This window comes from Epinephelus fuscoguttatus, linkage group LG16 (genome assembly GCF_011397635.1).
Source record: "Epinephelus fuscoguttatus linkage group LG16, E.fuscoguttatus.final_Chr_v1".
In the NCBI taxonomy this organism is placed as follows: Eukaryota; Metazoa; Chordata; class Actinopteri; order Perciformes; family Serranidae; genus Epinephelus; species Epinephelus fuscoguttatus.
Window position 1 is genome coordinate 11,339,994 of NC_064767.1, and position 21,431 is coordinate 11,361,424.

Below are 21,431 nucleotides of genomic sequence, written 5' to 3' on the forward strand. Positions count from 1 at the left end.
GTTGTGGCCAGTTTATACAGTTTTCTTTCTATGGACCGAGTGATTCGAGAAAATGATAACCACGTTAGTTGATGATGAAAAGAGTTGCTAGTTGCAGCCCTAATTTCAGTTAAAGCCTCCTCTGCTAAAAAAACTTCACTAATGTGCATTGTTGGAACAGAAAATAAAGACCTGAGACTAACATGTTAAAAACAATTTAGCAATCTGCTTTTTGGGCATCAGTCTAACAGAATCAAAGTGTTTTTTCTAGAGGAGTCAGTTCACGTTGACATACAGCGCTTATAAGTGCAGAAATCCATCAAAGACAAGGCAGACAGATCTCCATCAACAACAGCCAAGAATGCAGCCAAAAGATCCATTTGAGTTAGGGACACAGGTGCAATCATAAAGATATGCCACCACTCTCACTGTTTACTGACAGCAACAAGCTTACACCTGCTCTGTGAGGGCTGCCAAAAACCAAAGGTAATTTCTCAACTGAGGTAGAGTTAGAAGTGTCAGGCAGAGGGTGTAAATTATTACAAACCACTTCATCACTGAGTAACTCCTGTGATGAATAGAAGATCTCAAATGGTTATGTTAAGGAGCAAAAGTGGATCAAAGGGCCGATTTTAACATTTATGGACACATCATACTGAAGTCTTTGTGACAATGTCACACCACTGCGGTCAGAGCACCTCGATCTGCGACATCACTCTGAAATTAGAGTTCAATTAATCTGTTGTGCCTCTGCTGAGGAATGGCTTTTCAGGGAGAGCAAATTACCCATTACCACTCATCTGGGCAGGCTATCAGATCCATGTCTGTGTGAAATTAAACCCACATTCACCCAGGGAGAACCTGGGCTGTGCACAAACTGCGCAATGATCCCTAGTTCGAAGAATCACTTTTCCTCTGGAGGAACATGGTGCTGATTACATATGGCCTGCTCGCTGCTGATAGTGAGAGCCAATACATCACATTCCCATTTTATGCTGACTGTGAGAGCACCGCAGATATGCAGCGGTCAGTATTGCTTCACAATGATTACAAAATAAATGTTTACTCAAGCTGTCATGGTTTGAAATCCCATCATCTGCTGAGTGCAGTGGATCTGAATTATTTGAACGACCTGCAGTGAGGAGTTCAAGGTGCTTATTTACTGCTAGCAAAAATCTATTAGGGGTTGACACATTTTGCACCATGAGTCTTCAAAAAAGCACATGCCAGTCATACATTTGTTTCCATTTAAATGGATCATATTCAAACACAAAGAAAAATACAGGATACACTTGTAGGCTCAACAACCCAATCACCAGAGAAAAATTATGGCATCATACATTTCTGCAAACCACAGATACGTGACATTTGTAAGTTATCATGTAGCAGATTCATTCAAATGTTATGATTGAGCAAGGCTGTGGTTAACCTGTGGTTAGGTTTGGACACAAAAACACTTGATTATGGTGAGGAAAAGATTGTGTTTTGGCTTTATATACCTGATTTGGAGGGCACAATCCCAGCTGGAAAAGCAGCAACGTCTCTGTAAAAACAAAAAAGGTTTTTGTGTCACTATTCCGGCAAAAACAACAGCAGTGTCTCAGTAAAAAAAGATTAAAATAAAACAAAAATAAAAAGCTTTTTGTGTCACTATTCCGGCAGGAAAAACAGCGATGTCTCAAAAAAATAAAAATAAAAAAAATAAATAAAAAGCTTATTGTATCACTATCCCAGAAGGAAAAGGAGCAATGTCTCAGTGAAAAATAAAAGAATAAAATACAAACCTTTTTGTGTCACTATTTTGGCAGAAAAAACAGTGATGTCTCAGTAAAAAAAAAAAAAAAAATAATAATAATAATAAAATTTACAAAAAAAACTTTTGTGTCACTATTTCGACAGAAAGAACAGTGATGTCTCAGTAAAAAAATAAAATAACAAAAAAAAATTTTAAAAAAAAAAGCTTTTTGTTCCACTATCCCAAATGGAAAAGCAGCAATGTCTCAGTGAAAAAAATAAAAAATAAATAAAAAGCTTTTTGTGTCACTACTCTGGCAGAAAAAACAGATGTCTCAGAAAAAAAGAATAAAATAAAATAGAAAAATGAAAAGTTCTTTGTCTCACAATTTCGAAGGAAAATCAGCGATGTCTTAGTAAAAAAAAAAAAAAAAAAAAAAAACTGTCACTATTCTGGAGAAAAAAATAGCAATGTCTCAGTTTTAAAAAAAAGACTCGCTGAATCACAACCAGTGTTTTTTGTTGGTCTCAAACAGGGGTCTGCAGCAGGCAGGCATCTCACCTATCCTCCATCCCCTCCACCTCCAGATGACAGTCACATAGCCTACTACATCACTTGAAAAACGTTGATATGACATGTATGAAATGTGCAAATGTAATGTGTTTGTAATTTGTGCAAAGAGAACATTGAGCTCAAACATGTTCCATCTAGCTTGAATTTTTCATTTTAAGAGGAATAATGAGATCATTTGGTGTGAAAATAAAGTTATTCCCAATTTTCAAACCAGCCAGAGATGTTTCTGGCATTAATGAACTGGAAACCATCCACACTTTGCTCTGGGATTCATAGAAGTGGAGGAGAAGGGTCAGAGAAATCCCTACAGTAAAAATGTAAGTGTTTGAATGCACAGCAGTATGAAGGTGGAAAATATAACACACATGCCCCGTTAACCTCCCCGACCAACAGAGAGGGAACAAGCCAGAGCGATGTCACAAGATCAGCACACTGCTGCGAGATCATTAGCTAACAAGCGTCAGACAGTATCAGCTCACTGAATGAACAGCGACAGTCCAGCAGACGAGTCACTCTCCAGTTACTCTCCCCAAGAGAGAGCTCTCTACTTCCATTCACACAACCTGAACAAAGGCTAAATTAGTCCCTGGATGGCTGTCTTGGGGCTTTCTGGGGACTCAGTCAGGCAGGGGTTGAGTACAGAATGACTTCCTTGTGAGCTCCTCCACCACCAGCCTAGATTAGACACTGCCGTCTGCCTTTTTAAATAGCTTGTTAATTAGCAGCAGGGTGGCTGGATGGAGTCATTACTGGGTTCACTGCAGGAAGTAATTCATCAACACCACAGGGCCTGTTTAATATGTTGAAATCAATATAGCCTTTCGCTCGTCTTCGGTGTTCCTTGTTGGTTTTGCTTCTTGGGGAACAGGAGCTGCTCTGTGCACTAACTGAGGCGCACTCAGGTTGTTATCTGTGCTGTTTAATGTGTTTTTAGTCAGCTTAGTGGTGCGACTCTGGGGACATATTGTCGAATATCTCAACAGCTATTTGATGGGTTGCCATGAAATTTGGTGAAGACATTTATGGTCCCCAGAGGACAAAGCTTACTCACGTTAGTGATCCCCTGACTTTTCCTCTACTGCCTCCAGAAAGACGAAATGTTCAGATAACAGATAAATATCTCAGCATCTACTGGCTAACTGACTCAACATTTTGCACAGAGGATGTATCCTAATGATTTTGTTGATCCTCATACTTTTCTAGCACCACCCTGAGGTTGATGAGTGTAATGTCTCGATAACTAATTTTACCTTACTGAACATGGGAGTCTTAAAACGTTTGATTGGATTCACCAAAGTCACCTTGCAACACAAACAAACTACCAAGTAAAGAAGTGGTAGACCATCAGCTCTCGTGTTGCTGCTGTAGGCATCAGAGGAAAAGTCAGGGGATCACCAACGTCACTAGGCTTTTTCCTCTAGGAACTATAAATGTCCTCATAAAATTTCATGGCAATCCATCCCGTGGCTGTTGAGATATTTTAGTCTGGACCAAAGTGGTGGCCTGACAGAGAGCAAAGATAGCTTACAGTCGGAATCAGCTGTCTGTTTGAGATGTACTGAGCATATAATGGGCCTATTTTACACGTCACTGTAGGAAAAGCACAGGTGTAAATAATTAAATTAACAATGGCTGAATTCAATTTAACTGCTTTGATTTCAGGGTCCTGGTATCGTGCATGCTGTCACTGTCACACTCGCTGGGACTCTCAGAACAGAGCTATTGTTAGTGCCATTGCTAACAGCAGTGCTTTTCCTACTACGACAGGCCAAAATGCCTGCTGTGAAAAAGGTAAGTTGGATAAATGAGACTTTTCAGACAACACAGCGATTTAGTGGTCTGCCGCACAAGTATATCCCAGCAATGGTGTCTGCGTCACTCTGCAGGTACACCTTCAAACCACTAGTCGGCGTCGGGGTTTCTGTGAATTTTGCTGGCCGCTAGGCTAATTTATACAATGTAAAATGCCATAGGCTTGTGCTAATAATGTTAGCATGTTATATTTGTTTGGAAATTGTATTTAGTATAAGACAGTTGTTTTGTCAGTGAACCTTGTGAGTTGTATTGGCGCATAATTTTGTAACGTTACCTTTGTTAAATGTTGCTGTTGTCCCTAGTTTTATATGAGAAGAGGAAACGTTCGCTAGCTGCTAGGCTAATTTATACAATGTAAAATGCCATAGGTTTGGACTAATAACGTTAGCATGTTGTATTTTTTGGGAAAATGTGTCCAGCAAAACACAAGTGTTTGTCTGTTGTGCTGTGATTGAAATGGTCTCTATTAAGCCATGTTTAATGTGTGTTTAATGTGTGTTCAGGGACAACAGCAACATTCAACAAAGGCAAGGTTATAAAATTTGGCTCTGTTACAACTCACAAGATTCATGGACAGAACAGCTGCCTATGGCATTTTACATTGTATAAATTAGACTAGCGGCCAGCAACACCACAGCACAAATGTAAATGCTTACAAGGGTGTAGGCCACGTGCGTAGGCTACGGCGTAGGGTCTGTATAGTGATTGAGCCTATGCGGATTTAATTCCCTCAAAAGAAGTTGATTTTGCAGCAGTAAGAGGAAGAAGCAGTTTGTGCAGAGTTAACAGGGGACTTGGGAGTTTGATTGTTAGCATGTGAGTATCTCTGTGCGTCTTCACTCATCATTCTCCCTTAATCAGAGTCGTGTTTCCTCAGTGAGGACAGTTTGTTTATAGTCGTCTTCCACTTAAACAAACTTGTTCCTGTGTGGCAGGTCAGGTCGACCTCCTTTAAAGTAGACTTTTAGGGCGGAAAAACTTGACACTTTGACAAATATCTTGCATTAACATCAGCTATTAGAGATTCATCTGAAAATGCATCCAGATGTGAAGACTTTGGGTGACACTACAAGGCCCTCAGTGCATGTTAATGTCTTTTTGTCTTAAACTGCTGACTGCAGATGACTGAAAGCAGAGAGTCACATGCATTCATACACCAGCACCTGGGTGCCTTTGATAGTAATTGTTTAGGGAGGGGAGAGTGTGTTAGTCATGTTTGTTTCTAAAGGGAGAGGAAGTAGTGCCCATCTCACTTCCACCACCCAGATATTCTGCTGATTTGATTTGGCCTGTTTCCAGTCACAAGACCACTTCTCTTGCTTTTCCCTTCAATGTAAAAACAATGAACTATTAAAGGCTCAACACTTCCAGTCAGCAGTACTCATGTAATTATCCTCTCATGTCCATTGATCATTTAGCTCTGACACTGCAGAGAGAGAGAAGTCAAACGCTGCTGGAGGTGGAACAGAGTTTTGGTTAAAGACCCCATGAGAATCTCTGCAGTGCAAAACACAGCGACAGAGGCGGGAAACACAAGAATCAGATGTCGAATGTGTTTATATATTGCTTGGATGTCATGCTCGTTGCAGGTGGCAGTGAATTCCCTTTTCTCTTGTCGAAGCGAGCTGAACATTACACTCCGGTTTAATGTTTCTTTTCCCTCTGGCTGGCTTGTCAGAGAAGATAACTTAAATTTTCTCCCCATTGTCTACAAATAAAGAAAAGCAGTTCCTGTCTGTATAGCGTTAGCTCTAAAGCATTTATTCCATGAGACAGAAAGCAGACAGTGATGTATAATGTTTTGCTGAGGGAAAACAAACTGTGTTTGAGCCACAAATACAAGTCAAATCAAAGCAGAGAGATGCACCAACACATCTGAGCTAATCCCTCATTTCACAACTGTTGTGAAATGTGGCAGCTCATGTTTTGAGGAACAGTTGTTTTGTAGGGTCATAAGTTCACTGTGAAAAATGTGTCTGACAGTGTCACGTCATTATCATTCTTCAGTACAGATATTAAACTTTGTATTCACATTTTTCCTCATGACGATCTCACTGATTCTTTGCCTCTGAATATGATGATATACAAATAATAAGTCATGACACTGTAGACGAGTTATAGTGTTTTTAGCCGGCACAGTTTACATTTGTTTATTACTGTTGTAATAATATGATCTGTGAAAATGACAAGCTGAAGATGAAAGTATGCGGATCACTCTCATTTTGGTTGCTGTGGAAACCAGGAGTGTCAAAGTTCATTAATTTTAGTCTTTGTTTTCCTTTTAGGTGTTGTTATGTTTGAGTTAGGGCTGTAATTTAGTAGTGATGAGTGAGTACACAATTACCTGTATCTGTATCTGTTTAACCGACTTTATAATCTGTGTTCGTATTTGTACTTGGAATGGGCAGTTTGTATGTTACTAAACTGCTTTCTTAATTATGTTGTTGTGGCAACATTCTCAGTGCCTGGATTATGTTCAGAGACAACTTTTTAACACGTTCTCATCCCAGCTGGTCAAACATTGCAGCTTGGTTGGTGGATCTGTATATGACAAAATACCTAATAAAATAAGAAAGTATTCATTCAAATAAATATTTTTATAGTGTATTTGTGGTTTTATAGTTTATGTAACAAACACATCACACATTACACCCATCAGAACAAATGTTATGACATTTTTTTCACGTCATACTAACACAGTCTTTTGGGACAAAGGAGTTAATCAGTTACAAAAATTGCTGACTTCCTGTCAGTAAACTAATCAAGTAATTGACTAACTGTTTCAGCTTTAGAGTGCTTGTGTTAGTTCTTGTGTACTTTTTTAGTCACCGCCTGTGAACAACACGATTGTTGTTCTTGTATAAAAGACAAACTGATTCAGACTTCAACCTATAAAACAAAGCTTGAGGTGCAGGTTTTAAAGATGTGATGACTCAGCAGTCTTTAAAGCAGTCATAATGATGACTGCTAATAACAAACAAACTTTCATAACACCTGCTGAGTTGCTAATAAAGCTCGTGAAACACGGCTTCTGTTGTGCACAGTCTGCAAAATCTGAAAAGTTTCTGAGCTCGCTGTGTCTCCACTCTCACACACACCGAGATTGGCACAGGGATAATTGATTTGTTCTAGAGTTTATTATCAGGAGTTTTTCTCTCTGGCTGTCCAAACATATTGAAGGCAGGAGCGAGAGGTGGAAAACCTAATAATCTTGGCAACGTCTCCACATGGACCAAAAGCAAAGAATTTAACAACGGGGCAGAAAAAAAGGAGGAAGGAGGATGCAATAAATATCACATCTATTTGTTTGAGAAAAAAAAGATTTTATTAAGGACATGAAGAGCAAAAATAAGAGCATAAAAATTGGATCGGGGAGCAGTGAGTCCCCTTTACTGTCAAACTGCCCTGGAGCAAGACACTCAACCCAGAAACAGAGAATCTACGGCCATTAAACTTCCTTTGATGAGGTTTAAAATGAAAAAAGCAGAAGAATGAAGAAAAGTAGCTGCATCAGAGAGAAATATGAGGATAAAGAGAGAGGGTGGAGCAGTGGGAAGCCTACTACGCTCCTTGGTTGATCTCCAGTGTGCTGCGGATCTTGCTGGCCCACTCATTGCTTGCAGGTGTAATAACACAGACTGATCCAGTGCCGGGGTCGGGGGTTCAGCGGCTCACAGAGAAGATATTTCTACACCCCTCTCCTCCCTCTCCTCTGGAAAAACAGCAGCTCAGCTAGTAAAATGTCTCATATCTCTGTCTGTATCTGCCACTATAAAGACACAGACGTCAGCCATTAGGAGATGAGCCCAGATACAGCCTCCATCCCAGTCCTGTTTTATTATCACTTTTATGGCTTTTCTGTTGCATTAAATCTTGCTGACTGTCCCGGACTTGAAGCCACACAATTCCAAGTACATCATCTTTGATGGGCTGTTTTGAAATCTAATATGAGGAAAGTGGAAGTTTAAACCCCACAGTTGTTGTGGTTCATGCTGCAGATATGAGCAGATTATTGATATTATTTTGACATGTAATAATCTCTGGAGGGGAATTCTCTGCTCTGTTGCAGGTCAGAGGTCAGATTTGTGTCGTGCTTTGAAACGTTTCAGCTGCATAAATACTTCCCTGTTTGGATCCTAGTCTGCAGAATAATACAGATGTGGGACAAAGTCATTGTTTTCAAAGTCACAATTCTCAGGTCTTTGCACTCAAGTACTGAGGCAAGACGGACAAGTTCCAAGTCAATTCCCAAGTCTTTAACTTTGAGTTTCGAGTCCTAAACAAGTCATAATGTGCTATTCAACAACTGTAATGCCATTTTAAAAACAGAATAATAATATATTCAATTTATAAAATCATGAATGAGTTTAAAAAGTTGTATTTGTTTGTTTAAAGGTTAAACCAAGGGGCAGCATCCAGGGCTGAAAAATGAAGCTAGTGCTAAGCTAAGTGCCAAAAACTGCAGTTCCATTGATGGCCACTTGAGTCCTCAGAGACCCCCATGTTAAAATGCCCACCTTTACAGCAGAATTAAACGTTTTTACCCAGTTAAGGCAGTGAAAGTCAAATAAGGGTGGGCAGGTGGGGTGGTGAATGGGTCCAACAACCACTGACCTTCACTCAGGAGGACGGTACTCGCTTCCTGTGATTGTAAAGCCAAACCCTGTTCTTTATTTCTAAACCCAACCATGTTTTGTTGCCTAAACCCAACTATGTGCATATGTAGCCAATAGCCAAAATATAACCACGTCTGTTTGTTGTTGAAGGAAAAAAACGTCAGTTTGTGGTGTTGTACTGCATTTAGAGACTTAATTTATTGAAAGACTTTATTTTGAAAGAGACAGCGTACAAACTATACATTTCCTATGAAAACAGAAGTGTATTTTGCAAACAGACAATGCATATAACAGGCAGAACTTGACACGGAGTCCCAGAACGTGAACACCCAACACATCCAGGGTACCTGGCACATCATATTTTGATGTGGAAAGTCCATGACCAAACGTCATTATGTGACAAGTTTGGAGTGAGAATGTGTTGTGTTCACAGCCTGGTACAAAAAATGGTTTTCATCTCCATAGCTAATTTCCCTCTTCATGAAAATTGTACAGGGTGTGAATTTTTGTATAACTGCAGGCTGTTTGCCATCATGTCCTCGGCCTTACAGCCACTCCTCCACAGAGCCACCCTCTCATCTAAGTCATGACACAAGTCGTCGCCACAAAAGTGTAGTCTACCCTTCTGATATCCAGTAATAAAGTGCAGCTATAATGTTCCCTGCTGTCTTTCACTGCATGTGAGGTCTCTGTACACCTTCCCCTGTCAGTTATTCTCCACAGTAACATGTAAGATGACAATATGTCTGCGGCAAAGAGGTTAAAACCTGCAGCATAATTTCCTCAAATCTTAAATTTAAGCACCGTGCAGTCAGAGTTACTGAGGCATGAAGAATGACTCAAATCAGATAAGAGGATAACTGGTGCAACTTAACTGAGGGAAATTCAAAGCAGATGGTGGCTGACTCTGGGTCACTGTGGCACTCATTTCACATCTGGGGTTCACAGGCCAAAGAGATACAGATGTTTTGAGTTAGTATACAGTACAGGCCAAAAGTTTGGACACACCTTCTCATTCAATGTGTTTTCTTTATTTTCATGACTATTTACATTGTAGATTCTCACTGAAGGCATCAAAACTATGAATGAACACATGTGGAGTTATGTACTTAACAAAAAAGGTGAAATAACTGAAAACATGTTTTATATTCTAGTTTCTTCAAAATAGCCACCCTTTGCTCTGATTACTGCTTTGCACACTCTTGGCATTCTCTCCATGAGCTTCAAGAGGTAGTCACCTGAAATGGTTTCCACTTCACAGGTGTGCCTTATCAGGGTTAATTAGTGGAATTTCTTGCTTTATCAATGGGGTTGGGACCATCAGTTGTGTTGTGCAGAAGTCAGGTTAATACACAGCCGACAGCCCTATTGGACAACTGTTAAAATTCATATTATGGCAAGAACCAATCAGCTAACTAAAGAAAAACGAGTGGCCATCATTACTTTAAGAAATGAAGGTCAGTCAGTCGGGAAAATTGCAAAAACTTTAAATGTGTCCCCAAGTGGAGTCTAAAACCATCAAGCGCTACTGTGAAACTGGCACACATGAGGACCGACCCAGGAAAGGAAGACCAAGAGTCACCTCTGCTTCTGAGGATAAGTTCATCCGAGTCACCAGCCTCAGAAATCGCAAGTTAACAGCAGCTCAGATCAGAGACCAGATGAATGCCACACAGAGTTCTAGCAGCAGACCCATCTCTAGAACAACTGTTAAGAGGAGACTGCGCGAATCAGGCCTTCATGGTCAAATAGCTGCTAGGAAACCACTGCTAAGGAGAGGCAACAAGCAGAAGAGATTTGTTTGGGCCAAGAAACACAAGGAATGGACATTAGACCAGTGGAAATCTGTGCTTTGGTCTGATGAGTCCAAATTTGAGATCTTTGGTTCCAACCGCCGTGTCTTTGTGAGGCAGAAAGGTGAACGGATGGATTCCACATGCCTGGTTCCCACTGTGAAGCATGGAGGAGGAGGTGTGATGGTGTGTGTTTTGCTGGTGACACTGTTGGGGATTTATTCAAAATTGAAGGCACACTGAACCAGCATGGCTACCACAGCATCCTGCAGCGACATGCCATCCCATCCGGTTTGCGTTTAGTTGGACCATCATTTATTTTCAACAGGACAATGACCCCAAACACACCTCCAGGCTGTGTAAGGGCTATTTGACCAAGAAGGAGAGTGATGGAGTGCTGCGGCAGATGACCTGGCCTCCACAGTCACCGGACCTGAACCCAATCGAGATGGTTTGGGGTGAGCTGGACCGCAGAGTGAAGGCAAAGGGGCCAACAAGTGCTAAACACCTCTGGGAACTCCTTCAAGACTGTTGGAAAACCATCTCAGGTGACTACCTCTTGAAGCTCATGGAGAGAATGCCAAGAGTGTGCAAAGCAGTAATCAGAGCAAAGGGTGGCTATTTTGAAGAAACTAGAATATAAAACATGTTTTCAGTTATTTCACCTTTTTTTGTTAAGTACATAACTCCACATGTGTTCATTCATAGTTTTGATGCCTTCAGTGAGAATCTACAATGTAAATAGTCATGAAAATAAAGAAAACGCATTGAATGAGAAGGTGTGTCCAAACTTTTGGCCTGTACTGTAGGTGCAACTATGGTGACATTTTGTCAAATAAGCTCCGTGATGAGCCTGCTTATGTACATTAAGGCACATGGTTCCTATGAGCTGATGTAAAATGAGACTTCTTCCCAGCAGGACGGCAGTAATTGTGAATCTATTTTTCCATAATCGCAGATATTATTGCTACAAGATGATTACACATTATGGAAACTAGAAACAAGTTCCCCAGAGTTAAATAGATTTTAGATTTCAATTTCGAGCCCAAGACACCATAAAATGATCTTTGTATTTGGGGAAACAATAACACGGTGCTTGTTTGTTTGTATGTGTAACTCTATTATATGTTCAGAGGCAGCATTGTTAACATGGCTGTCTTGAGAGATATGACATGAATTCCTTTAAAGCAGCACTTACTGTAATGAGCTGCTGACTTCACCACCTCTCTCTGTGTTCCCTTCGAGGATCGGGCATTTGAAGTGCTGCAAACAAACACAGCAACACAATTATGTTCAGCAAACACAGAGGCCTCCTGGGTAACTCAATCAGAATAATTCAATTCATTACTTCTCTAAACAGAACGCTTTGCCGTAAGTGAATTTAAAACAGTTTACGCAGCATTACCGACAGACAGCTGACACAAAATGTAGACAAAGCTTCCTCAGTGTCATTCAGCAGCAGGTGATGCTATAAAGACACAGAAAACTTGAACACTAAATGCAAAAAGTTGTGGTAACACCCATTTCTTTCCATGTTTTTTTAGTGTATTAAAGCCCCTTTTAACTTGTGAGTGTACATATTGATTCATTACCATAAATCTGGCCATACTAAAATGTTTCTGCACTGGGTTTCTTGGTCACCTGTCAACCAGACAGATTTTCAGACAGACCAGACTAGTTTGTTTCAGTATGTTGTTTTATGTTGTCTATTCATATATCTATTTGCAATGTTTCGGATGATAACAAAAATGCACATACAATGGTTCATACAACTCCTGCCTCACTTGAATCTAACAATGTAGTGTGCAAGTATGTGTAGCATCTTAATCTAGTGATGTATGTAAATATCCTGTGAAAAACTGGAGGTTATTTTGAAAAGAGACGGGCATAAATTGGCGCGCCCTCCCTAAACATCCAAAACTGATCAAACCAAATGCGATGCAAATTTTTTGCGTTGCATTATTCACGCGAGTTTGAACGTTAGAATATTTTAAGTTGACTCCCTTCACACCCGTGTGAAACAGCTAATTCGATGAATGAACTTCCGCTGGTATGTCCTTGGCATCGTACGTCCCCAGAGGATCTTAATTGGCTATCAGTTGTTGGCGAAACAGTTGTTGGAGCTCAGATTTTTCAATTCTCGCAAAAAAGTGTATGACATGAAATCACGCTACTCGCTATTTGCGTATTTCATATCATTCACGTTGTATCCATAGCGTTCATCATGTCCATCATGCTGCAAACTCCCATTCATTCTGCGTTTACATTGACTTTACATGCAATAAACTCATGCAAATTGTTTGTTGGTATTTGGTGAGTCTAACAAATTAGTGCCCCACAAATGGTGCTGTCATGTTATGTACTTAATCTTAAGTTACATAGATTAGGTTTAAGAAAAGTAAAATGTTGATGATGTACATTTTAAAATATTAAAATACCTCAAAATTCACTTAGTTTCACACAGGACATGATCACTGGTCTCCTGGGTGAAAGTCTCGTGTTTGTCAGCACATAGGTTACATGATCACAGCCTTCCTGGTTCCCATTTATACGAATTACTTGCTCATGATTACATGGGATATATATGAGTTTTGGTGCATTACTTTTCATAGATACTGGTACAAAGAGTACATAAGAACAGCCTGCTTCTTTCTTCACCCAATCATCCTGTCTGTCACTGACACATAAAAAGAGACAACCATTTAGCTCACATTCACATCTACAGGTAATTTAGAGTCACCAATTAGCCTAACCTCTTTAGACTGTGTGAGGAAGCCAGAGAACTGAGAGAAAACCGACGCTGACACAGGGAGAACGTGCAAACTGGTCGGCTAGGTTGAACCCAGAACCCTTGTGTTGTGAGGCGACCGTGTTAACCACTGCACCACCATATTTTTACTGTAGAAAACGTCCAGTCTCTTGCAGTGAAACACTCGAACAACAGGACAACGGCTGAATCTCCTCCTTCCTCCTTCAGATGGCTGGTGTTACTTAACATATGCTTCTGTTGTTAGACAACTGAACAAGCATGAAACATAGATGCTACCAACTTTCATTCTTTTGCTTCTGTGTCCTGAGATGATCAAATCGATATTTAATGAGCGTGATGTTGTATGACAGAATTAACTTGAATACAGCTCTATGACAGCAGTGGTGATGTGTGATCGGCTGAAGTGACATTTAAAATGAGAGATCACAGAGGGAGTGGTGTAGACATTTCTTCCCTTAGGAGGGTTTAGAGGAGGGTGTGACACTGAAATGAAACCACACAGGTCTGACAAATAGGATCCTCTGAGCTCCAGGAATAAGAGGAAGGAGGCACAGCAGTGAAATTTCAGGTTGAAATCACTTTTTCCATTTGGGATTCTGTGCCACCACTCTCCTCCATGACAGGGTAAAAAACACATCTGTTTCCACTGGGGAAGATAAAGATACAGCTCGCTTTACTGTGTTTGTTTGGTTTGATACAGTGAGAAGGCCATTTGACGCAGGTGAGAGAGCAGTGGTATGATTAACAGTCCTCACACCCTGCAGGTCAGATCATCTGAGGTAAGCAGAGAAGGGAGAAGCACAGTGTGAAAATAAACTAAAGGTGGTTAAAGTGGGTGAAAGAATTTCATTTAATTTAAGAGAGGATAAACAAAATATAAGAAGAGAGGAGAGGGCTCATGTTGGCGGAAAACAAGACAGATGGAGGGAGCTGCACTGACAGAGATAAATTAAGATGAAAATGAGTCGAGACTTTTCCTCCACCGAGGTGTGTCTCTAATCATCAATAATGATGACAGTGTAGAAAGGAAATTAAAGATGCTGCGATAATAAAACTCTTCAGATCTGAGATTACAGCCTTTTCAATCTTAACCCATAATCATCTGAAGGAAATGAGCAACAAAACGATCAGTTAATCCACCATCGATCAGCCAGGGGCAGAAATGTCAGGTCTTGAAATGTACTGGAACAAAAACTCTGCACACACTGGAAAAAATCTCAAGACTTTCCCATCACCCTGGCATTTTCAGCTGCTCGTTGATGAAAGATAGAGTCGATGCTGTCTCCTAGAATTCAGCAAATACAGTCACTAACGTTTTTACGTTTAGGCCCTCACAGCATTTGCTTAAAGTGATGGAAAGATTGAATGTCACAATGTGGTGCATTCAGGGAACAGGGACTGGGCCCAAACACTGACTAAGCAGGCAGAGACGTTCACTTCAGTGGAAAGCAGGCTTGACCACCATGCTGCAATTTTCATGAGCTTGGAACTTGTGTGGGAAAGGGCTGGTCATATACTGCAGTGCTGATGAGGGAAAGTGGGAGCAGGTGTGTAGCTGGGTGGAGCAGTCAGGTGGTGGGAGAAGGAGGGAAAGACTGAGGGCATCTGGTGGATGGATGGAAAATGGCAGTGAAGGGGTCTTGGGAGTAGTGGAAATGTGGCTGAAGAGAGGCAGCAGAAGGAGCAATATACATAAGTGTATAATATTCTCCAGTCAGGTCTGATGATGGATATTACCAGGTGTTATGAGTAACACTGTTGTGTGCTGTCAGGCATGATGAAACGTAGAGGAGTCCACTTCAAGTGTGATTTATGTTAGACATGGACACGTGGTAGGGCAGGGGTACCTACGGATGTAATAAATCCAATACATAAGGAGCAAATATCATGCTACCCCATAACTGTCAAGAGTTAACACAGTTTCTTTTCAACTTAACATCAAATAACTAAAGCATCAGGGTACTGCAAACATAAATGCATTAAGAACGAAGGAGCTCACATTTTCTCACAATCAACTGATGCCAGCAGAGCCCCGGGTCGTGCTGCAGGTAGTGCAAAAAGGCTCACACCTGAACTCAATCCCATACATAAAGGCTCCTCCTCCTTCAGACCTGCTCTACTGAGGCAGAGGTTAGCCCCTTTTACACTGGCTGTTTCAGGCAGGAATTTCATGCCATTATGCCGCCTTGCTTTTCTGTATAAAAGGTACAATCATGGAAGTAGAAACAACATCTGGATAAAAGGGACAGCCAAAAAATGAGGTCCAGGAGCCTCTTACCCTCCAAACAGGAGGAGATCAACCGGCATATAGCAGGGATATAAATGATTGTTAACGCCATGTTATTGTTTATAAAGCGCTGCTGCTGCATATGTTACATGCCACACTAGAGGCCTACGCTGTTGTGTTACATGTCACACCTATCACGCCTCTTTTGCGTCCACAGCCAGCTGTCTAAAATCACACACTGGAGCAGCATGATACCACTGTTGTTTGGAGGTGAAAAGGGCTGTTGTGACACCATCTTGTTTAAATACAGCGTGCAGCTCATTGCATGGACAGCGCTAGCTTCCTGTTCTGTGGCCATGCTAGAGACTGCAGCCCAGCAGAGGTACCTTCACTGATGAAAGTGGCTGTGTGTTCACCCGTTGACGTTAAGTACAGTGCAGAAATGGAAGCTTCCCAGTCGTGTGAAGTGAGTTCTACCCACACACGTCCAGGAGGAGAAGCCTAGCTTACCTAGAAGCGGAAAGCACAGCAATGTCCAAGGTATCTCAATCCTGCTACACAGAGTGAAGGTTTGTTCCAAATTTCAGAATCCTTTTTTCTTTTGAACAACCCATTTTCAAGATTTGTTCCAATCTGATAGCCAAACTTCAAATAGATTATTTCAGAACAACTGGGGCCTCAGTGCAGATTTGTAGAGATTTCCATGGAAACTTTTGGTTTGGAAAACAACCACTCAGAATCAAATGGACCGAATAGCAGACAAAGTCTAAATAATGACATGATTTAAAGTCTTTCAAAGCTCTTCTTGTTCACTTCACTTGTGTCTATTTATGTTCAGCCAAAGCATTATTTTGCTGAACACTTGATTTCACACCACTAATTTCTTGAGAAACAAGTTCTGGTGGATATTTTAGGAGAAATTTGACAATTTCCGAACACACAAACATGGTCAGCCCTGCCAGGAAAAGTAATGTGGCAGAGTTTTTGATATGTGTTTGCAGAAATGTAAGAATAACTTGTTGTCAAGCCAGAAAACAAACTCACAGAGACATTTCTGTTCTGTATTTGCTCTTTTACTCCTTTATATTTAACAAATATCTTTGATTCTGTTTCAGTAGCCAGCCACAGTGATTCAAGAGGGCAGGAGGAGTGGAGGCAGCTGCACCAGGCACTTTACCACACTGCAGAGAGTCTTTAACATTTCACCTGTGTTTTGGATCCTTCTTAGTTCACAAGTGCATGTTTACAGGTTCTGTTTTAACGAGACCTTTGCTATTAGCTTCAGTATTAATAAAAAAAAGTGTCATACATGCAGTACAGCACCAATCTTCTGCAGTGCAGGTAAAGATCTCCCTCTCTGTGTGCTGCAGCAGGGTGGAGTCATGTCTGAAGCACATTGTTAGTCTGCACGCTGCTGCAGCGACACTCTGAATTGCAATCTTTGCATTTTGATATTCTTTTCTTGCACTAGTCAGGGTGATGATTTCCTCAGCTACGACTCTCCAGGGCCGCTCTGCTCATGCCATCACTCCCCGCATCACACTTCCTTCCCCTTCTCTCTTACTTTTCCTCCGCTCTCTGTCTCCTGATAAAGACTATTTCTCTTTTCTCTCCCCTGCCTTTCATTCTCCCTCCATCTCTCTCATGCCACATTTCCTATTCTCCACCATTTCTTCCTCTGTTTCCTCCATGTTGCCTCCCTTTTTTATTCCCTTCCCTCATCATTTCTCTTACCCCCAAAGGATGCAGAGAATTAGAGCACAACTTCCTCCCTCGGAAACACAAGCTGGAGGAGCTGTAAGCTATATGATCATTAAAACCAGGAGGTGGAACATCCATCATAACTCCCTCTACCTTTAGGACACTGTTTCATCACTGTGTTGCAGTAAATTGCTCCTCTTTCCCTCCTTCGGTGCCCTCCTGTGAGCTCAAAGTGCCTCATGTTGATGTTCACAGGTACCAGCGTTGGGTAAACACTGCGTCTCAAGGGTTTGTGTTCAATAAGCAGGATCATTATGTTTATTACTATAATCAAGTGTTTCTGTATTTTTCAGGATTATGTTTTATGTTTTTTTGAGAAAACAAAGCAAATTTAAACAGTTTCCATCTCAGATTTATGTGACCAGTTCCCTTTTGTCTTTTTAACTCTTTCTCTCACTGACAATCAGTGCCAGAGATGAAGATTTAATTTCCTCTGTACATCAGTGGGTAGAGCAGGGCATTAAACCTGCCTGGTTCTAGGGTTCAACAAACAACTTACTTGTGTATATATTGTTTTTATGTATTTGTATGTTATCACATAATGGTTCTAAGTATTTAAAATTGTTTTACTGATGATTTTATCTTTCTTCCTCAGCTAGCTGTCTAATGTTTCTACTTCAGTGCTAGATTATTCTTATCATGCTGCTCTGACACTTGAACTAAAACAAAGTCCTTGTACAAATGTTCTTGCTGAATGAAGTCAGGTTTTGATTAAAGCTGCGTTAAAGTTATAATCCTTAAGATTTCAGTTAATTTGGTGACACTTGTGGTTACTACTACTTATTTTGATACAGAATACAATATAAATGTTGGCTTTGTTTGTTGGATGTGTCTAATTTTTTTCATTTTTATGTTGCTAACAGGTTGAAACTTAATGTTTCTTTAAGTGTCAACAACACTGTGGTTAATGTATGGTTAGGTTTTGGCACAAAAAACACTTGGTTATGTTTACACCCGGTTTTGGGGGCACAATCCCTGCTGGAAACACAGTGATGTCTTGGTAAAAAAACAACTGCTTTTCGTGATCTTGAGTGCGATATCGTAGACAACTGGACTTGCAAGAGGCTTCTTCAATATTGCATCCATCTTGGATGAGAGATGCAACGTCTTCAAGAAGCTCAAGCAAGTCCAGTTGCCTACGATATAGCACTTAAGGCCATGTCCACACGGAGATGAGATTGGGTGTATCCGCAAAGGTTTTTTATCGTATAGACCTTTCGTAAACATGGAACCAGCGTTTTAGGAGCCCAAACATGCCAACTTTTGAAACCGGGTCCCAAAATGAGAAAAATCTGAAAACGCCACCTTCGCGTTTCCGTATTTACAACACAGTACGCCTCTTTTCTGAAGCGATGACGCCATAACCCCACCTCTCCTTTAACCCGCATGTGCGAGGCGTAAAGGCGCCACAACAACAATGGCTGACTATGCAGTGGTTGCGTTTGTGCTGCAGAAGAAGAATCAAGTGTGACCCTAAGTAGCAGCTCTACCTCGTCGTCAGTCCATACAAAGTGGGCTCCTCTGGCATTTGTATTTTCCGCCATCTTCTTCTTCGTGTTTGTGTACATCGCACAAGTTTTATGCGCATGCTCCATTTCTTAGTATCTGTTTTTGGTGTACTTTGTGGCAGTGATGCAGTGCCACTTACAGGCCTTGCATATATACTACAGCGTTTTCAGTGGCTTCATGTTTACGTACACATATCTTGAGACGATTCTGTGTTTATGGAAAACTTTTAAAAAACGAAATCAGTTCCGTCTTTGAGTGGATATGGCCTAAGATTATCATGACCTGGATGACTGAGAATCTTCACTGGAAACTGCTTATTGTGGCACTATCCCCGGTGCAAACAAATGAACAGGTTGTTAAAAAACAGAACCACATTTGGTGGCTAAAATTCCGCGAGAAATGCAGTGATGACCTGCTGAAACACAACCGGTTTTGTTGTTTGTTGGTCCCTAACAGTGGTCTGCAGGTTGGCAGTCAACTCACCTAGGTGTCCTGCCATTTACCATCCCCTCCATCTCCCAATGAAAAAGTCAAGTGCATCACTTTAGAAGTGTTGATATGATATGTATGAAATGCATGATGTACTGTAATGTATCCATGGTTTGCAGTAACGTGCAATGCCAACTGAGCTGTTTCACTGATAACAAAGCTCACAGTTCTGTTGAAACTGAAACCTGTATCAACCACTTGGGGCAGCAAACACACATAAAGCTGCTGCTCTGTCAGAAATGCAACAGAGGAAGAACACCTAGTTTAGTGTGCAGCCAAACTGAAGTGTGCTTAAAATGAGGCATGTCTGATTTTTAACAGCATCTGAAATCTCTCCGACAGCAGAATCACTTTGCTAAACAGACACTTTGACAGTAAAGACTACAATATGCAGAGATTAGCCAGTTGTCTTACAGCTTGCAACAGAAGGAGAGGCTTTCCAGTCGTGTGCGCCTTTATCCTCATATGTGCTTTACATTATGACGAGACAACACAAATTGTTGGAGATAGAGATTGGGCATTCAGACAAGAGGAGGCTGCAGGGTTTTGGCGTGCGTGCATTGTTTCCTGTGAATCTCTTTTGCCTGTAACCAGATGGTTTGTTATGTAAATAAACAAAATTTAGGAATATGAGAAAGCATATTTTCCATAACACAAACAAAAAACAGTCAGCAGTTTTCATAGGGGCTATTTCTTTGGTAGAAAATAGTTCCAATGAAAACCTGTCGGGTGACGTCTTTGGATAAACCAGAGCAATGGAGACACTGATTATGGAAAGAAGTTGCTGTAGTTTTCAAGCAATTTTTAAATTCCATTTACAACTGTACTGGGGCATGACCACGGCAGAGATCTCAGAAATAATCTCAAACGCTGTAACTGTTGGCTCTACCTGTCATATTGGGGCATTTCAAACATCAACAAACAGTGATTTCCCGCATTGGGTGATTTCGCTGGAAAGGGCAGATTTGGATCAGAGTGACTCACTCGCTCCATGTCACATCCTTCACAAGGCAAAACCTCCACGCTCACTGTGACCCACTGTTTCCTCCACCTCGCTTGTTCCAGTTTGGAAAACGGGAAAAAAAAAAACTTTCCAAAGTTTTTGGCTGTAGGAATGAGACTCTGTTTATTAGAGGAAGTTTCTCAAATAATGTTGAACCTCTACTGTAAAGATTGGCCTCTAAATGTGATGTACAGTACATGATGTATACAAGTATATAATATATCACCTTATTTTGGTTTCATAACGGCGTGAAAATATGCTTTTTCCAGGCTTTTCTCTTCCTGTTATTCCCTCTAAGTGCTGCTGAGTGACCAACAAGTCTGAAGTGTGATTAATGTCGGCTCACTTCCCTCAACAAAATGCTGCAGGATACTGAACCATTCAGCCTGAAGGATTCTTCTCTTTTTATCTGCAGGCGCCAACTGATGCCAGAGGCTTTCAACAGCCTCTGTGAGCTTTAAAAAATGTATTGTGTATTTGCATATGTGTGTGTGCGTGTCAGGTATAGGTGAGGGAGAGAGGCAGAGAAGGTGTCTGTGTGTGTTCGTGGTGCTGCTCCTTTGGTCCCAGAGAGATTACATTCATTTAGGTGACAGATGAGGAAGTGAAACCTCCCGAGACCCTGACGTACAGATCAGCTCATCAGTGTGTGTGTGTGTGTGTGTGTGTGTGTGAGAGAGACAGAGAGAAAGAGAATCGCTGCTCCCATCAATTTCCGAGAACTTACCCTCCAGTTTATCATCCAGGCTTCCTGGCAGCGTGCTGATGATGCCATTCATTGAGTGAGGATGTGGTCAGCTTTGATGATCACCTTATGGCCGTCTGATTTTCAGATTGTTTTTCAGTCAAATCCAGCCCCACGATTGGCTGAGTGAACAGAAATAGGTTTAATTTAATTCTGAGGATTTACTCATTTAAATTTTCTAGGGTAACCTGAAAGGGAAACATCAGTATTTTTCAAATTACATCCCTATTTTCCGAGGTCTTTGTCTGAGTGACTCATGGGAGCAACCATTTTTGAAGGCATTCCAGTATTGATAAGAGGCAAACAGTGTCTGACAACATTATAGAAAAGATGCTACAGAGGAATGAAACATTTTTCTCTACCTTTCACTGGTCTGTGTTTTAGTGTGTGAAACCAAGTCTCGCTTAGAAGTCTCA

General features: G+C 41.0%; 1 long non-coding RNA gene across 1 annotated transcript; it reads right to left on the reverse strand.

Moving 5' to 3' along the window:
- Positions 1-1,445: 1,445 nt before the first annotated feature.
- Positions 1,446-21,118, reverse strand: LOC125903665 (uncharacterized). The gene is made up of 3 exons (XR_007451328.1): positions 20,998-21,118; positions 11,710-11,774; positions 1,446-1,522 (listed from the first exon to the last, which is right to left on the reverse strand). It is a non-coding gene; the product is annotated as an uncharacterized LOC125903665 (long non-coding RNA).
- Between the last annotated feature and the right edge of the window lie 313 nt (positions 21,119-21,431).